Raw genomic sequence first — 20,345 nt, forward strand, 5'->3', positions numbered from 1 at the left:
GTAACCATCTGTGAGTACACCTGTAGTCCCTTCCTAGCCCATTCTTCTAATATTTTGTCTGTTTTATTAGGTAAAAAGTCTGGGTCACTGGCTATCTCTCTCAAATAAATACATTTGTCATCACATTTATACATTTTACGAATAGTTTTCCAATTTTTGAGGGTATTTTCTATGCATCTATTATTTCCACTATATTTTTGAATATCCTTTAGACTCAGAAAAGGTAGTGTTCCTATTGATATTGATATTGCTTGTTTTTCTATGTCTTTCCATTTGGTTTGAACCGAGTTATTCATCCATTTCATTATTGTATCTATTTGAGTTGCATGGAAATAGGACTTTAGATCTTTAGGCTTTTGTCATTCTGTGTTAACATCTTTATCGAGTGTCAAAAAACAGCTAAATTGATTTTTAAAACAGCTAAATTGATTGTTGAACACAACAATGTCTAGCGGTTTTATTATGTTGATTTTTAAAAATGAAATATGAAATTAAAACATGTCTCCTCCAATGCATGTAGAGAAACAGTCGTTTCTGTCACATCTGAGACCAAATGCAAAGGAGCCTAATTCAAACAAACTGCAACAAATGCACATTATGATATTCATAACATTCCTCAAATGTTTGGAATCATTCTCAGTCTGCTCTGACTGAATAGAGGAGGATTTCCAGTCTATGACATATCCAATCTCTGCCAGTAGATGGAGCAAACAAGTTGTACAAAGGTGTGATTAATATACAGTATATATAACTGCATAATGGAAGCAGGCGTACGCTCACAGTTGCCTGGCAGAAGGTTTGGAGCGGAAGAGAGAGAAAGGGAAGGACAGGGAGGGAGGGAGAGAGGGAGGGAGGGAGGGAGGAAGGGATGGAGAGAAAGCAGACAGCGCTGGCCAGAAACCTCTGTCATTTTGTCCACTCTGCTTATTCTGTCCACTTCCTGTGCACGTCTGCTAGCTGCTGTCCACTGACCCGCGCTCCTGCCAGCTCCATGAAGCCTGGACATGCAGATGCACCGCTGCACACGGCCATAACGCTGACCACACTGCATCACATATACCTGAGGTTTGACATAGAATGTCGCAGGATCTATCTAGGACAGATTGTGACGTTAGAATTATAAGGTTCTATCTCCATTTTTGGTCAAAATTTAGGTTTTTTTACATAATCTGATCCATTAGGTGTTTATTAATGCCTGTGTGGTGTTATTTTTAAAATGTAGATTTTTGTTGTTGTTAGTAATTAATAAAATACAAAGGTTCCATCTCACAGAACATAATGGAATGTAAAAACTTTGACGCTCAATATCTCTGAACTGCCCCAGAGTTAGCACTGACAGCGTACTATCAACAACATATGTTTGATAACTAGTTGTGTTAATAGGTTTCTGACAGGGATAAAGGGCTGCAGACATACACAACCCATTCTCTAGGACATACTGTATGTTCCCATAGCTCACATACCATAGATCAGACATACTGCTAGACAGACATGCCATACCAGACATACCATAGACAGACATACTGCTCGAACACATTTTAATCCATTTCAAACTATTGTCTGTCGATATAAACATTATATTACATGAAATGTAACTGTAAGAACCGGTTTCACAGACAAAGCTTAAGCCTAATCCTAACAAAAAACAAAGCGTCTTCAAGGGAGATTTGACATTGAAAGTGTCCAGATTTAGCCGTCCAGGACTAGGCTTAAGCCTTCTCTGTGAAACATGAAACTGAATGTATCTGAAAGAGGAGCAGACAGAAATGGCTGATATTATGATAGCAGTGAACCAGTGAGGTCCAGGGTGTAAGGGGCATACCAAACTCAGCACAGCACCAGTGCGGTGTCATTAGCTGCCTCCTCACTGTGACAGAGTCCTCTGTGAGCCAGGTGAGAGTTTTTAATTTGGGCTTCGACAAATTACCGGCTAAACCCAGGAGATCCCCGGTGGGAGCTGCCCTGGCGGCCCCACGCAATTACCAAAGTTAACAAGCCTCGGAAAAGTCTGAGGGCCTGAAAACATAATTTAAAGGGGTGTTATTAAATAAAACTGCAAAAGCACCTAGGCTCGTTGTGATATCAGTTTAGATGTGTGTGCCGACTGCAGCGAAGTGTACAGTATAGTATGTGTTTTACGTTTATGTCTTTTTTTTACTTTTTCTTTTTTTATTATACCTGTTTTACTGTTTCCGCTCTACTAATGGATAAACTAGGAGAAGAAGAAGAAGAAGAAGAAGAAGAATGATATTTTCCATAAGGTCATTCAATCAAATGTTTTTTTCATCATGTTTCACAGACAATTGTCACAAAGTGCTTTACAACAACACATACAATACAAGGGAACAACTCCCCAGTGCAGCGAAAACATAGGTAACAGTGTCAAGAAAAAACTGACAGGGACCCACCCAACCTTGTATAGTTAGTTAGTGCTCTCCACTGATGAGTTCCACTGTGATCTGGTGGAGGAAAAGATGGTCTGCCACACCTGCCATAGATTATTGGGGAGATACTAGATTATTGGGACTAGAGGCAACCAAGGTACATATGGTATGTTATCCACAACAAGTATAACAATAATATGTTCTTTGTTGTGTTCCTGTAGGGAGAAAACATATGCAACATACTAAATGGACTGACTTATATAGCTATGCCTTTATCCAAAGCGCTTTACAACGGCCTCTCATTCACCCATTCACACACACATTCACACACCAATGGCGGCAAGCTACCATGCAAGGCGCCGGCCTACTTACTGGGAGCAATTTGGGGTTCAGTGTCTTGCCCAAGGACACTTCGACATGTGGCCAGCCGGGGCTCGAACCGCCGATCTGCCAACCTTGCGATCATTAGACGGCAGCTCTACCTCCTGAGACACAGCCGCCCCACATACTGATTATGTATTGTACACTGTACAGTATTTTTTGTAAAAGGTACTTTTACAATATATTCTGGCAAATCTACATTTGACATGCATATCATTGCCATTTGGAAACAGCTAAGGAATACAACCAACATTAGCAAAGCACTACAGTGTTCATTTGCTGTTGACAGTAAATGCCTCATTATGTTAGTTGGTGTAACGTCAGTATCTTATGCATTGTGTGAACCATGACAGGTTGTTACAGTTGAGTAGTTGTGAGTTGCGTTTTCCTATACAGCTTAAAGATAAAGTAATCCCTGTTGGCACGGGGTGCTTCATTATTTCTAAAGCAACCAAGAGTTGACTGGTTTGCACTATGCAGACATTGGTGGTGAAAAAACAACACACATAATATACCCTGGATTCAGTATACTGTAGGCCTAATTTGGTATGAGCATAGAACCTCATGTCTAATAATAATAATAACTTTAATAATAATAACTTTAATAACTTTATAGCGCCTTTCAAAAAACCCAAGGACGCTTTACACTTCTAAGGGAAATTATAAGACAGACAAAACAGAAAACAAACAAAGCAAAACTGAAACATTGACTAGGGGCCAAAAGCCTTGGTGAACAGATGTGTTTTGAGGGCTAATTTGAAGGAGTCCAGGGTGGGGGCGTTGCGGATCACTATGGGGAGGGAGTTCCAGAGAGTAGGTCCAGCCACGCTGAAGGCTCTGTTCCCAAAGGTCCGTAGGTTGGTGCGGGGGGTGGACAGCAGGCCCATGTCTGCGGACCGCAGGTTCTGGGAAGGGGTATGCTGGGGGAGGAGGTCAGTTAGGTACTGGGGGCGCAGGCATGGAGGGATTTGTAGGTGAGGAGGAGGATTTTGTATGTGATGCGGGACTTGACCGGGAGCCAGTGGAGGTGAATGAGGGTGGGGGTGATGTGCTGCGCTGCCAGGGCTTGGTGTGGGTGAGGACCCTGGCAGCTGAGTTCTGCACATACTGGAGCCTGTCCAGGGCTTTGGTGGGAACCCCGAACAGGACTCCATTAGATGCTCCCTGGATTGAGACGGTACAGTTTTGACATTTCACATGCTACTTTACCAACTCTGCACCAGTAAAATCAACTAGATGGACAAAGACGACACTACCTTCAACTCATGACTAGTAGATACTGTATCTGTCCACATACATTTTTTGTTAAGAAAGCTAACCTTTGAGTCGATGCCAAGTAGAGTTGAATGCCAAGATTATGTTCATACTTTTTAAGGGAATCGTACAATGCTGTTTCACAGCTGTTGTGGCCAATGGCTACAGTGCCTTATACTGCGGGATATCAACAGTAATAATACTGTGTATATAAATGTTGTTTACGATTTGAAGTGGTATATCGTTGACTTACTGTATCGTGGATGCAGATGGTCCATCTGCTTGAGTGTGAGAGTAAAACACAAACCAACCAAAACAATGCCTTTCAAATGTCACACTTCTTCTCACATCGGATGCCAGTGAAAACCCGAATCTCATTGTTACCGTGTCTGACTACCATTGCAGTTGATTATTCAGACACTGTTATGCCAGGCGTTGAGTATGGGTGATGAATGGATGTGGATAGTAGAGATTGTATGGGGCTTCCAGCTAATTACCTCTCAATTCCAGCATAGCTTCAGTCATCAATCAAAAGGTAGTTGAGCTGGAATATCAGACTCTTCATAAATGATGAGAGATTGTGAAAACTGTGTGTGCAGTAGAGGTTCTTAATGAATCTGTGGATGTCTATGGAGCTCCATCAAGAGAACTGTTCTAGTCACTCTAGTGTAGCTTTGGGTGGTGAGCCAGTCCACTTTAGTGCTATAAACATAGTAGTAGACGACATCAGGGGCGTTTATAAAGCTTTGCGTGGAACTGGCGTAAACAGCCTGCGTTTACGTACGTACGCAAAGCAAGAACATTTACACACAACAACATTCGGTGCAAAAAACTTGCCCGTTCGTCCCGCTCTTATCCAGATCAACACGCATGCGTTGTTTTCCTATGGATTGCCTCGAGCAGCGTTCTCACCAAAAGCGAAGCGAAGCAAAGTGATGGATGCGTCGTTTGTAACCGGAGCGAAAACACCCCTTTCAAGCGGAGCATCCGTTGGTTCTTTGCTGCGGGAGCGACTTCGAATGCGCGTTCTCACAGCTCCAAACGACGCAGAGCAAAGCGAACTTTATCCTAAACTCCGATTCCAAGTGAAGCAAATGTTCTAGTGAGAACACACCCTTAATTATTCCTCCACCATGTATTAAAACAACTGGAATTAGCCACAAGTAAACAAAATGACTCGTGAGCATCATACCGTGCAATGAACAGGGACCAGGATAAAAATTGTCCACTTCTTTCTGTGTTTTATCCCCCATCCTGGTAACTATGATAAATGTTACAGTTAAAACATTAATAGAAGAGAGCGAGGGAACATTTTCATTTGCAATCTTTTTTCCCCCTAAGATAATTGACCTGGCTCTCCAATGTAAAGGTCAAAAGAATCAAGGCATGAATGAAATATTAATCAGAGTCCTCCATTTGTTTGAAAAAGGATCAAATGACCTTTATGCAACATCAAATTGATTATTGCAGAGCCACCACAGGAAAAAAGGGACAAAATTAAACGGAGAAGAGAAGAGAAGAGATTCTAATCCCGGGTGTGCAGGGCCTGTATTGTCCTCATCAACAATGGTAAACAAACGTTACAAAAGAGAGTTAGTCTTGCAGATAAACAAGTAGGGGTTCATTGAGTGCTGTATTAAAATAGCACATGAAACGCTCTCTGAGAGCATGCTTTTACAAACCAGTTTGCTTGATGATTATCTATATGATTATTGCTAACGGTTTCCAAGAAACCATAGCCTGAAGCTCATAGCCTATTCTTGTGTGTATAGTATACGCTGTAAGGTGTGAGAGAGAGAGAGAGAGAGAGAGAGAGAGAGAGAGAGACAGAGACAGAGAGAGAGAGAGAGAGAGAGAGAGAGAGAGAGAGAGAGAGAGACAGAGAGAGAGAGAGAGAGAGAAGAGAGAGAGAGAGAGAGAGAGAGAGAGAGAGAGAGAGAGAGACAGAGACAGAGAGAGAGAGAGAGAGAGAGAGAGAGAGAGAGAGAGAGAGAGACAGAGAGAGAGAGAGAGAGAGAGAGAGAGAGAGAGAGAGAGAGAGAGAGAGAGAGAGAGAGAGAGAGAGACAGAGACAGAGACAGAGACAGAGACAGAGACAGAGACAGAGACAGAGAGAGAGAGAGAGAGAGAGAGACAGAGACAGAGAGAGAGACAGAGAGAGAGAGAGACAGAGAGAGAGAGAGAGAGAGAGAGAGGGGGAGAGAGAGAGAGAGAGAGACAGAGACAGAGACAGAGAGAGAGAGAGACAGAGAGTGAGAGTGAGAGAGAGAGAGAGAGAGAGACAGAGAGAGAGAGAGAGACAGAGAGACAGAGAGAGAGTGAGAGAGAGAGAGGGAGAGAGAGAGAGAGACAGAGAGAGAGAGAGAGACAGAGAGAGAGAGAGAGACAGAGAGAGAGAGAGAGAGAGGAGAGAGAGAGAGAGACAGAGAGAGAGACAGAGAGAGAGAGAGACAGAGAGACAGAGAGAGAGAGAGAGAGGGAGAGAGGGAGAGAGAGAGAGACAGAGAGAGAGACAGAGAGAGAGAGACAGAGAGAGAGAGAGACAGAGAGAGAGAGAGAGAGAGAGAGAGAGACAGAGACAGAGAGAGAGAGAGAGAGAGAGAGGGAGAGAGAGAGAAGGAGAGAGAGACAGAGAGAGAGAGAGAGACAGAGAGAGACAGAGAGAGAGAGACAGAGAGACAGAGAGAGAGAGAGAGAGAGACAGAGAGAGAGAGAGAGAGAGAGAGAGAGAGAGAGTGTGTGAGAGTGTGTTGTCAGTCACTTATAGGATACGTTCACCTGCACATGACAGTTGTTAACGGCTTAGGTGTATGTGCATGCACGGATCAGGCAATATCAAACTGGCAGAGGGCTAAAAAAAAAAGATTGGGGGTGGGGGTGGGAGTGTAACCAACAATTGCAATCCACATTTCGACAATTCAAGCTTAACAGCAATGCTGACAAAGTGTGTTGTTAGTGTTGTTTTTGCTAATTACTGCTGCTAATACAAATGTTTGCTAATACCTGACAACTTCATAATTAATGCCTAATTAACTCTAACCTTTACACTCAAAGTGAATGCCTTACAATGCCTTATAATGCCCGCCACATTGCTAAGATAGTCTTTTTTTCATATTTTTTAACCCTTTAGTAGTGCTTTGTGGAAATATTATGTGCATCCATGCTACAGTAACATGCAGATGATGGTGACCTGATACCACCTTTACTGCATGCACATATTGCTAGCAGACAGTGTTGGTTGTCATGCCTTGCTAAAGCTTCAGCAGTCGGAGGCAGAGAGGTCCGTACTCAGGGGGGAACGCTAAAGGGATGACTGGCGTGTGTGACCTCAGTGAGAATTGATAAAAGTGCAATATCCAGCTATGCTTAATCCCTGACCTGTCCCTATCTTGTACAGTATATCCTATCAAATAGCTTTGCACTGCTTCCAGTTGGAAGAAAGAAAGAAAGTCCATTCATTCATGTGATTCTTACTCAGAGAACTAGCTATTCAGACAGCCAAGAAAGCCAAACTGAATTCAATTAGACGGGAAAAAGTCATTGAGCACTCTAAGGCAAGACTAAGGCAAGAAAGTCATTAAAATCATTCCTGTGTTTAGGCAAATATCAATCATTTTCATTTCATTTGCAGTTGCTTAGGATCCTCAAAATGCCCCTCCTTTGTCAATGTTCGAACACTATTTGCAGTGTTTTTTGCAGAAATGCAATAGATCTACACAGTATTAGTTCATCTCTACACTTCGTCTGGTGAATGCAAGGGCAAAAACATGACATAATTGAAATCACTTTTCACAATTGTTCTATTGAAAAATCTTTGCCAGAATGTCATCATGTTGATTCTGCTCAGAATTAAGCTGAATAATGCAAAGTGAGCTCAGCAAGTGTGCATAAGAAAAACAGAGCGACGTGGTACGATGACATATATTTATTCTTCTCTGTGCTCAGGCAGCAGGTTTACCGGATATCTGAATCCCTTTTTGAAACATTCATTTCCAAGTAATCACCTGTGGAGGCGCAAACAGGGGAATAACAAAGATAATGCGATGCATGGTGTTGTCTCCGACTCGCCGAGGGAATGGTTCGCAAATCCCTGAAACCATCTTACGATCAGCAAAGGTCCCCCACCGTTGGAAAGGGAGCGAAGGGAGGGAGGGAGGGAGAAAGAATGCAACCCTGATACCGTTAGCTTTTCTATCTGAATGAAAATCAAGTCACTCTCTTTATTGCAAGAAAAGCCTTCAGGGAAATGAGAATGTTAGCATTTTCATTTGAGCGCTTCCCTTCCTCCCTCCTCCGTCTGTTAGCAGCGCTCACTCTTTTCTCTGTAGCTTCCTCTAGCTGCCTTCCTTCTCTCCCTGGCAATCAGTTCTTGCATCACTGATGAATTATGGGCTGGGAAAATGCATCCACTTGGCTAGCTGCTACTGTTTTGTCTCCAGTGCTAATCAGAAGCTGTTATGCATATCAAATATTAGGCAGTTAGCTAACTGTAGCATTACTTCTTATTCTTATTCTTGCTGGGTAACTTTCTGTTAGAGTCAGAGAACCTTTGGGGGATATTTAGGGGGCAGTGATTGAGAGGCTAGCTATGATAAACCCATGTATTACCCACCTACCTCTAGGTCAGAATTGCATTTTGACTGATGACAGAGGCTTCAATGGGTCATGTCACCCCATTTTACTAATATCCTGATGAATTCCCCCCCCAAACAAAAACTCAACCACTCTCAACCTGGTCCCCATCAACAACCCTTTCTGGACGTCTCGTCTCTAGACAGGTGTCTGGCAGGCGCTGCCCTTGTCATTGACTCTCTGGCCAGAATCTAATCTTTTGGGACCTGAGTGTGTGTTTTGCTCCGGTGCCAATGTCCACAGTGCACTCTCTAAATGAAACGGATGATAAATACATACACGTACTGCCCCTGATAGTGTTAGTTTCACTCTATTAATCAATACATGTTAAACATAAGTAAACAGATTAATCCACTGGTTGACCTTGGGTTTTATTCAAATTCTTGTCTTGCTCAATTTCTGTCTTGCTTTAACCTGTGCAGCTGGACTAGGCTTCACATGTTAATAGTCCAGACTATAGTTACGACAACAAAATGACCACACTAGGTAAAGACGATTTATAGCCAGAAAAAGAGCCAAGAAGACGCAAAACAGCTATTTTCTTCAGACACGTGGGAGAGGTTTCAAGCCGCATGACACACCAGGACAAAAACATCACGCCACTTGAACAGTTTCTTCCCCAAAGCCACAGCCCTCCTCAATAACTCCTGATCATTGCACCTTGCACTTTACATGTTCTTGCACTTAGTTGTACAGTATATTTATTCATAAATATTCACTCATATTGGTACTGTATATTTTGTCTTGAGTTTTGTTGTGTTGCCGTCTTGCTGTTGTATGTACTGTAGCTTGTTCAGCATGGCAGAATACCAAGTCATGTTCCTAGTGCGCTGCACATGGTGAATAAAGTTGAATTGAATTGAGACTTTTCTAGAAACTCTGGAGTTTCTTCCTCCAGTGCACACGGTGGCAGGACGAGGGGTTAATGAAAAACGTGCGTGTGGATCTGTGAGGAGGACAGAACTCAGCAGACTAGGTGACCGTGGCACGGGCAGGGCTAGGCCGGTCCGTCACGCACACACGCCCACTATTTATGCAGAACCAACAATTCCTCCTCGTTCCCCCAACCAGTGGTGTAGTCTAGTGTTTTCTACTGGGTATATTGTGATTTTTCCCTCCCAGCCTCGTATCGTTCATTTCGGAACGCCATCAAAATACATCTGCGCTCCCTGTCTAACGTTATATATATATAAATGAAATGTTATAAGGCTGATCTGTGCATGATAGTGCTGCATTTTGACATATTTCATGTCGCATCTCCCCCCGTTGATGGTATATGACGCCATAGTCAGTCCCAATGGTCCAAAAGTCAAGTGCTTCGCAACACAGACGGGGTGAATTTTATGAATGAAAGTGTGAAAGTTCTGTCACAAAACGACGTTACGTATCCTCACACATTTTTAAGTGGGTGTATATGGAAATCCTTGGCCTTTCCTAGTGGTTATACGGCGTAGTCCTGCGTATCACCTAGACTACACCACTGATGCCCACTATTTCTGCACCCCACAAACTCCCTCCTCCCCTACAAACCAAACAACTCCTCTTTTATACCAGCTCCTCTTCTGGGGACACATACATACAGCAAGGAGCGACTGTGGTGGGAGCGACTTGGAAAATATGCAGCCATCTGCAATGAACCCCGAACCACAGAGGCACTGGAGTGATGAACGACCCGGCGATATCACCCAGGTTCAAATCACATTCCGCTTTCTCTCTCTCTCTCCCCTTCCTCCCCTGCCTCGGCCACATGGGCTACACTAAAATTACCTCTCCTTGAGTACACACTTATAGAGGGAAGGGTCCCTGGGTAAATCACTGATAATGACATTTCCCTGTAAATATCTCCTTCCTCATCCCCCCAGCCAATGTGGTAGTGAGATGCTCAAGCTCTCCTACTCTCTTGGGAGTGACATCTTGAGCTGATCTCATACAGAGGAACAGCTGAGGGAGCCCGCATATTGATGTCCTTCTGCTTCGAGACCGAGGAAAGATATATAGGAATATATAGAAGCACACTAGAGACTAGAGAGTCATTCCTCGTAACACCTTTTGGAAAACTACCTAACCGCAGAAGCAGCTTACAAATACGGACATCCAACATACTGTACACTCACAGTCTCAAGTCTCTCACTCTGTAAACACCTGGTCAAGCCTCACGAGTTACACATCCTTATCCCTCGAACCAGGGTAATGTTCAGCAAAGCGTTTTACAATGGAAAAAGAAAAGGTAAGGAATATTTCAGGTTTTCAAAATGGTTCCCTCTCTCTCGTTCGCTCCTACTGAACGTGACCCAGGCCTTCCCTGACGGAACAATGGACCTCATTTCATGACTGACCCCTTTGCTCGATGGGAAATTACTGCACACAGCAGAAAGGGCTAAAAGTCTCTGAGATAAGGACCTGTACCGTACCCCCCCGATGAGCAATTTCTGCATCTCAGCACTTCTCAGTCGATAAGAGGATTTAACATGCCAGATAGGGATTAGAGTGCACGTGACATTAATAAAGGAAGTTAACATGGAACAAAAATATATATTTAAACACACCATCAACTGAATTGCACAGAAGACAAAGAAAAGGTGGGGCCATCTAATCACATTTGACACAAACAAAGAAGTTATCTGAAAATGTGTCATTTTTATTTTACCTTTATTTTACCAGATAGTATAACTGCATTATAAGAACCCTGTTTTATAAGGGGAACCTTTCCAAATGTCCATGCTCGACTGTTTGCTAAGGTCAAATAATTATATTCATCATAGCTGTAGTGGCATATATACAGTGGGGGAAATAAGTATTGAACACATCAACATTTTGTCCAGTAAATGTATTTCCAATGAGCCTAATCAAGTGGAATTTGCACCAGACTTTGGTATTAACTCAAACAAGAAATCTAAACATTCAAGTCCATATGTAAATAAAGTTATGTGGAATAAAGTGAAATGAAACAGGGAAAAAAGTATTGAACACACTAACTGAAATCAATTCAATACTTAGTGGAGAAGCCTTTGTTTGTAAAGGCAGCGATATATAATAACAGGGACAATTCAAATTCAACGGGCAGATAAGTAGTTGGGAGAAAATAAACATCTTCAACAACATAACTGGTTCCTACAATAGCGATGTACTGTTGCAGTGCAGAGATTTCAGTTGCCCATTCAAACAGAAAATATGGGTTAGAATGTAAAGAAACAAGATTCTAATTTTTCCCATTGTCCCTCATGAATGCATCGCGATTGACAATCAACACACTTGTACAGCGAAACATCTAAATATGGATCTATGCATGTTTCTGTCCATGTGTTGTAGCTGCAATTTCTGTACCATATCCCATCATTCTCCTTGTAAAACACATCATGACCATTGTCAGGTCAGACATTATATTGTATTACTATTGTGCACCAACCAACTCTTTGTTCAGTACCGTAACTTACAAAATACATTTTGTGATATTGACTTACTTACTTCATGTATTTTCTCTCTCCATCCATGCAATATTGACAACCCAATGAATAATGTATGTGGGGTTAGGGTAACAGAGAACAGAAACGAAACCAGAAAACATCACAAATGTGTTTTCATTTTGTCTCATAAAAAGTAACGCTTCATCCAGTGACCAGGTGTTTCTTGGCGGAGCTCTAAACATCAGTGAACAACCACTCCTCCTCTCTTGTTCTTTAACAATACTGGATGTGGTTGTTGAAGCAGTTGATGGAAAGGCACTGAGGAGTTTTCGGGCCCTCAGGCTTCCAGTCCAGCACTACGGGGCTCTCTCCTGAAGAAAGAAACGTTAAACTAACATCCTTCCTTGCATCCACAATGGATCAGTTCATAGCAGCTCTGTGAGGCCTCTGGTAAGTGTGGTCCAAAGTGGCTGCCATTCCATTGCTTCTTGCACCCAACTCCATTCAGAAGAGGTTGAGAGTTGAGGATCAGGAACTTAAGTTTTGATCCAGACATTCGCTTGATTAGGACATGGAGGTAGGACATGGAGGTAGGACATAGCTTCAATAACAGCGTAGGCGCCGAGCTAACAGTAGTAGGAGTTGGTGAATAATTGATGAATGGAGTAGAGAGCTAGCTAGCTAGCCCTGAACTAGGATCGAAAGACAGACAGTGTTGTGAGACACACGGTGTCTACGCTACGGTGATTAGAACAGTGTTATTACAGGTCAATGGGGAAATGTCATTCATAGAGTGACTGGACTTAAAACACCATTGCTCTTTACTAAGTCAATTTCTCTGTAACGAAACGAGTTAAAACTATTATGAATGAATAGTTTGTAGAGAAAAGATGATGAACCGAAGTTAGGTGGTACAGAGTAGCTTTACTTACTGAAATAACAATAAATACACCATAACGAATAGTATGCTTTTGTTTTTTAGTGGGCAGCTGAAATGTCACAGGGCAACAGAAAGGAGAGTTGACACAAGGCACCCGATTCCACTTCCCTCCGTGTAGAGTTGCTGAGTTCGCACGTGTGGGGCCTTTTGGCTGCCTTAGCCTACTCTGCTCGATAATATAGCTCGGTAAACGCTACAAAGGCTTATCTTGTCTTTTTTCTTTTTCCCATTGAAGAGCTTCAGTGGGGGGCTGAGGCACAGATCAAAGAGGTATTTCCAGGGCCCTCCAGGTCTCCTCTCTCCGCCTCAGGGAGAGAGGTGTCACTTCGCAGAGGAGGAAAGAGAGAGAACGAAGGAAGAGAGAGAGAGAATGAAGGGATGCTGACTGGATCTATGGGTCCCAACGGACACTTCAGACAAGCAGTAGCTCTGACAGTACAGCTGATGTGAGGTGTGTGATGTCTTACCTGTTGGCTCTGTAAGGCTTCCACATGTCACTTTACTAAAGGCCAATGGAGGACCGCTGGTCTTCCTAGGTACAGTGTGTTACTACCAGGCAGGCGTGCAATTCGGTTGTTAAGTCGTGACGTGTTTCCGGGTCCAACGTTGGCTGAGGCGCTCTCTTCGAAATGCCTCAGTAATAATAATAATTCATTATATTTGTGTAGCGCTTTTCCGAGGCTCAAAGACGCTGACGATATGGGGAAAACGGGAAAGTGCTGCGTCCCTTGTTGTATGAATAGATCCCAGTCTAAAAAACGATTGAACTGTCATTCTACCGCTGTAGTACACTGGTACTCTGGTGCTTAACACTACAACAGCCATGAGGGGTCATTTGACCCCTGTGAGTAAAGAAACATTTTATACCTTTGCACTCGATCACATTTCAGGACCCTCCTTCCATGACTCTTCCTGGATATGTGTGTTCTACCAACCAGTATCCTTACATTTTCAAAATCACATCAGGATAAAGCTATTAGGAAGTAGGCTAATTTACAAGCGGGCAACTAGTGGTTGTTGTGTGTAAATAGCAGCTTGAGCATGGTAAAGAGGGGGTCATTTGACCCCCGAGGCGTCTCTTTTAGTACGGCTGTTCTAGTGTTAAGTACACTGGTACTCTGGTGCTTTAGTACACTGGTACTCTGGTGCTTTAGTACACTGGTACTCTGGTGCTTTAGTACACTGGTACTCTGGTGCTTTAGTTCACTGGTACTCTGGTGCTTTAGTACACTGGTACTCTGGTGCTTTAGTTCACTGGTACTCTGGTGCTTTAGTACACTGGTACTCTGGTGCTTTAGTTCACTGGTACTCTGGTGCTTTAGTACACTAGTACTCTGGCGCTTTAGTACACTGGTACTCTGGTGCTTTAGTACACTGGTACTCTGGTGCTTTAGTTCACTGGTACTCTGGTGCAGGGAATTTCTGGTTTGGACCCGGAAATTGCTAAACGTCACATTTGACGTCAGACTTAACAACCGAATCCTGTCAAGAGATTTTGAAGCCGGCGATACCATGTGGCCATATGTGGTACCGCTGCTGGGGTCAGAAAGTATGTTTCCCAATTCAAACCCATGTTCAACCAAATACAGTATACAGCGTATGTATTATCAATGGTTAGTTGAACTACAGCTTTGACTATAACTGTGTTGTGGTATTGGGGTACTGTAGAGGTATTATTGCACGATCTGGATTCAACAGTTTTTGTGATATTATGTCAAGTTATGATTTATTATTTTCAATCGGCCTTGAATACAACAACCCAAAATATCTTGAGTACGAAAAACGAAACTCTGAAACTCTTTTCACCGTTGATTTAAAGACAAACTTAAAAGCTAATTATGTTGGATGTGTTTGGTGTCTCACTGTGTGTTTTGGGAAGAGAGAGAGCGGTGTACTTCTCTCTCTCTCTGGGGAGAGCAGTCGGGAAAGCCATTTCAGGCGGGCGGTTCGTTAGTTTGTCGTTAATGACGCAGTGCCGTGTAACCCAGAGGGCAGCGGCTGACATGTTATTGGCACCGCGCCCCGTGGGTACGACAGCCAGGAGAGAAACTTCCGCCCCGAGCTCCCGAATGGCAAAGGCCAGCTCCGTGACGGCTTACATAATCACTTCATTCTCTTAGCCACAGGCAAACAGGCATGCTAGGGCCCCCTTGGACCCTCCCCAATCTCATGTAACATAATGTCTTTTTAATTAATTTAAGCAGCTTTGAAGATGTATTTGGGAATTCACAGATCTTTTTCTTTTTTTTCTTCTCTCTCTCTCTCTCTCTCTCTCTCTCTCTCTCTCTCTCTCTCTCTCTCTCTCTCTCTCTCTCTCTCTCTCTCTCTCTCTCTCTCTCTCTCTCTCTCTCTCCTGCACTCCCTCTCTCCCATAACCAGCTATGATTCTGAAACCAGAGGGAGGTCGTTTTTAATTAAATTCCTCACCAGTTTCTGTTGAGCACACACATTTCTGGAAAAAGTGTATTTTTCTTTTTGTATTCTCTTTTTTTTTTGCTTGTCGAGATGTGTGGCATGTTTGACGCATTTCTTAGATGAAGCATATCAAATTAAAATGATGTAAAAACAAGCACAAATAAAATTATTGGCTCAGAATTAGTTTTAAGTTGATCTCAAGGAATGCTTTCCCCCGAAGGAATAGATGATGGAAAGTGAAATTCAATCTTACACTGCATGAAATGTTTCCCATTACATTGATATTCATGGGTCTGTATCCGTACACCACCATTTGAAATGAAGAGAATTCCACACCCTAGGACCAATTATAATGAGGATTTTGTAACACTATAGTTGTCAACAACAATAGAATAGAAACATATGGAAACATCCATCTCGCACACCAATGAAACACTGCCAAAGTAGTAATAACTGTGTCAGAAAAGGAAGAACACTCTCTCTCTTTCGCCTTTCATTGTTGTTCCTGTTGCTACCGGCGATGGCTTGCTGGTAAGCACCGCTAAACCCTATTCACTGCAATAACCTGGTTTTCTCTGGACATAAAAATGGCACTATATGCCTCAGAAGTCCCATGACTATTCCCTCACAATACTAACACTGTTTCTATAGCCCCGAGTAGATGTTTTGCAGTTCAACTAACTGTCAACAATATTTCAACTAACTATTCACTATCACTAGCCTTAACCATTACCCTAACCATTATCTAACGCTAAACCTATAATATCACCATGCAGTTGTTGCAGTTGTTAGGACTGTTGCCTATTTTTTCTGCGTGCCGCAGGCAAAACCCAATGTACAAACAGGGTTCGACAGTAACACTGTTTTACTTGCCCGGAGCTAGTGCGAAAACAAGAGCAACGTCACATGGTTACACCCCAGCCCCTCACTGCAGCGCTAGATACTGTAGACTTTACATTCTCAAAAAACGAAATAGACTTCACCTACAGACTTGAGCAAGCAGAAAATCATTGTTGCACGCAATAAATAGAGAGCATAGATCTTTAAGAAACTGTAGATCAAAAAGGTCGCCGAGATTGGACTTCCGTCAAGGACTCATACATACATGGACATCCACCCCATCCCGCCGCCTTCGCAGGCCTTTCGTACATGAAATGCCTTTGAGTTGCATTTCATGTACGAAAGGCGCTGTATAAATAAAGCTTTACTTACTTACTTACTTACTTACTTACTTACTTACTTACTAGATCATCTCTGGGACTATCCAAATAAAGTGTGACGAAATGAAAACCAGTTTTGTTTTTGTGGGATGTGTTTTTTGTCTGTCCCCAGTGGACACAGTGGTCTGTGTGTCTCTCCCTCTGATGATGATATATTTGTCTTTCTTCCACTGTGCTGCAGGGATGCACTTCATCCTAATAAGATGGCCTGGGCATTAATACCTCGTCATTAATGGGATAGTTCCCTCACCCAGAGCTGCTCATCCTCAGAATGATGGTGTTTATGTTCAAAACCCAGGGGGGGGAGAGAAGGGGAACATTAGCAAGGCGGCGGCGGTCTCATTGTCCAAAAGCACACATAATGTAGGACATATCCATTTGGTTAAACCGGGCAAATGTGTTTCTTCTCTGGGGCTATTACCTCCAAATGGTGATGGGTGTGTGTGTGTGAGGTCTCCGTCCCTGTGTCTGAGTAATGTTGAACTCCCATGCTGACATATAGGCCTACAAATGCATCTCTGACGACGGTTCAAAGGATGTCGTCAACCTTAGAAAGGCTAAATGTGTGTGTGGGCAACAAAGAATTGTGCTTTTTCTTAGTAAGTAAGTAAGTAAGTAAAGCTTTATTTATATAGCGCCTTTCGTACATGAAATGCAACTCAAAGCACTTAGATTTATTTTTCAACTTCTGCAAAAGGATAACTAGTTCTTACAGCTTTATTTTGCATGTCTATGTCAATTGTTTAAAAAAAGATATATATCTGACCTTTGGGTTAGGTATATCATTGTAATCCAACTTAAGCATTCTTTTGAAGTACAAACAAGATATTTGTCAGATAGGTTTATGGAGTCCAATCGCGGTGTTTGTGTACATTTGCAAATTGATTCATGGTGCTCTCTCCAACAGAGGCCTGGTTGTACTATGAAAGATGTATGGCGTCATTATGCCTTATAACCATGTCGGAGCGGTAATTAAACCATACCTCAGTAAATACGAACCCTGTGAGTCATCCATTTAATATAATCTCGACGCGCACTCTAATTGGAATTCCATTCTACCGCGAGTGCAATTTATATCAACTTCTCTACGTGATAGTTAATTATGTTCAATATGCTTTAACAATATCCTATTTGAATATGCGCTTGCTAATTATTTCGTATTACGGGGGCCTTACCCATACAGTAAGGCCTTAAGCCACGATCAGATATGAACCGTGTGTGTGAAGCTTTCCTTTCTCTGTGTTTTCATCTTGCTGGACCCATGCATGTTTGATGGATTTCCTTCCTGGCCTGTGAATGAATGATTCGCCTTAAAGAATTCCCCCATGCTTAATAATATTGTTTAAAATCCACAGGGCTTTTTTTTACAGCTTGATTACCATAGAGAGCCAGAGGCACACACACCTTATTTCAACGGCAGAGCTGTATTTTCACCACCCCCTGCTGAGTAAATGACACAACTGACATTTTGTTCCAGCGTCAATAAAAGAATGAAAATCAATATGGCCTGCATAGTGCTATTTATCAGCCATAACCACCAGGATTCAATCAGTTACCTTCGTCATTGCTTCAATCATAATGCCACCGTAGTGCTACTCCGAGAACGATGACGAATGTTAGAGTTTAATTCTCTCTTCCTGTTGTCCATTTCTCAACCTAGCATAAGAGAACCAGTCCTGGGCTTTCAAAGCTTTCAATTCACTTTACACACGAATTGAACGAAGTTTCAGTATGTGTCAATACACCAACTGACATTTAACAAATGAGGTTTAATAAGAGTGCCTCTAAACATAATGGTGCAGGAAGTCTATCATCAGAATAATTAGCATTTCTGTATGGAGAGCAGCGAATACAGGGAACCTTCATACAAACAGACTTGATTTGATTTAGATGTATTAGCATCCCTGGGGTCCACACAAAACATATACAGGAAACCATCACAAAACATGACAAAACAGAACAAAGAAAACATCAACATACATGACAACAAATGACAAGTGACAAGTAGTTTTTAGTGAGCATCACAGAAACACATCACAAACAAAAGAACCATCCACACACAAAACAACAAATAACAGAATTAGAATTTAAATACTCAGCTAGGATCTAATGTGTATGATGTGTTGCTACACTTGTTTTTTTTAAACTGATTTTATTCTGGGTGTTAGAGATGTGACCTGGTAGGGACCTGGTAGCTCTATACAGGATGTTGTTTCTCATTTGTTTTAGTTTTTGGCATTGTGTAGTTACCGTCAGGGGCTTTCAGAACATTAATAAAACATTTTTACAAAGGAATGAAGTGATGCTTTTAACCTCTCATCAATATTTGTTCTCACTGTGCACTGCAGGGCAAGCCGAGCTGCTCTGCTCTGAACCCTTCGTAGCTTCCCTAGATGTGGAGATTTTAGTTGTTCCTCAAAACTATTTTCTTCAGATCTACACGAATCACGTGGATTACCTATTTTGAGGTAAAAACTGTGAATTTCACTGAAAGGTGACACGTTTGCACCCCTGGTTTTAGTTAGGCAAGTATCTGAAGTTGTGCGGTGTATGGGGCCCAGATATGATTCGTGAACTTGAACCAGGTATTTTGCCACAGCTTTTTTTAGGGACCGTTGCTTATTATCTTCAGTATCATTAGTGGCCAGGCTATTGTTGGAGACTCAGTGATTGTTGGAGGTTTTCCATGTACATGGAAGGTTGGTTAGACTCAATTTGCCATTTTTCAGACAATTGGCCGACTGAAGATTAGCAAAAACCTATTTAAAGCCCTGGACAAGCTCCAGTACGTGCAGAACTCAGCTGCCAGGGTCCTCACCCACACCAAGCCCTGGCAGCACATCACCCCCACCCTCATTCACCTCCACTGGCTCCCGGTCAAGTCCCGCATCACCTACAAAATCCTCCTCCTCACCTACAAATCCCTCCACGCCTGCGCCCCCCAGTACCTAACTGACCTCCTCCCCCAGCATACCCCTTCCCCGAACCTACGGTCCGCTGACATGGGCCTGCTGTCCACCCCCCGCACCAACCTACGGACCTTTGGGGACAGAGCCTTCAGCGTGGCCGCACCTACCCTCTGGAACTCCCTCCCCATAGTGATCCGCAACGCCCCCACCCTGGACTCCTTCAAATTAGCCCTCAAAACACATCTGTTCTCCAAGGCCTTTGGCCCCTAGTCAATGTTTCTGTTTTGCTTTGTTTGTTTTCTGTTTTGTCTGTCTGACCATTCCCCTTTAGAATTGTAAAGCGTCCTTGGGTTTTTGAAAGGCGCTATAGAAATCAAAGTTATTATTATTATTATTATGACCTAAGAGCAATGACAATTTGATTTGATCCAGGCCCTGAACACAGCAAAGACCTAGGTTCTGGGCCCTGGACAGTCTGGACGGATTGATGGCAGCTGCTGGATTGAAAATCAGGTGTAGTGCTGAGGCACAAATGTGTACATTTCAAGCCTGCAAACTGCGACACTTTAAATGAATGTGCAATAACACTATGTGCAATATGACAACCCTAGGGTACATAAGGTTGCAGAGAATAGGAAATGTCAGAATAGGTATAGCATAGCATAGAGTACAGCACAGTGTTTTATTTGTACAGTATAGTATATACTATAGTGGATAGTGTACATAGCCTTTATTTATGTAAACCAGCTCCTTTCCCTTCTTGTTTTTTTTACGTTATTTTTTTTTTCCTAGCACCAGGGGAGCCC

General features: G+C 42.7%; 1 long non-coding RNA gene across 1 annotated transcript in view; it reads right to left on the reverse strand.

The window, feature by feature from the left end:
- The window catches only part of LOC308170779, a 370,737-nt gene extending 350,928 nt beyond the window's left edge, over window positions 1–19,809 (reverse strand). The window contains exon 1 of the long non-coding RNA XR_013937800.1: window positions 19,756–19,809. This is a non-coding gene — a long non-coding RNA (uncharacterized lncRNA). The remainder of the gene's footprint in view (window positions 1–19,755) is intronic.
- Window positions 19,810–20,345: the final 536 nt, after the last annotated feature.

This window comes from Nansenia antarctica (assembly GCF_963989245.1).
Source record: "Nansenia antarctica genome assembly, chromosome: 15".
Classification (NCBI taxonomy): Eukaryota; Metazoa; Chordata; class Actinopteri; order Argentiniformes; family Microstomatidae; genus Nansenia; species Nansenia antarctica.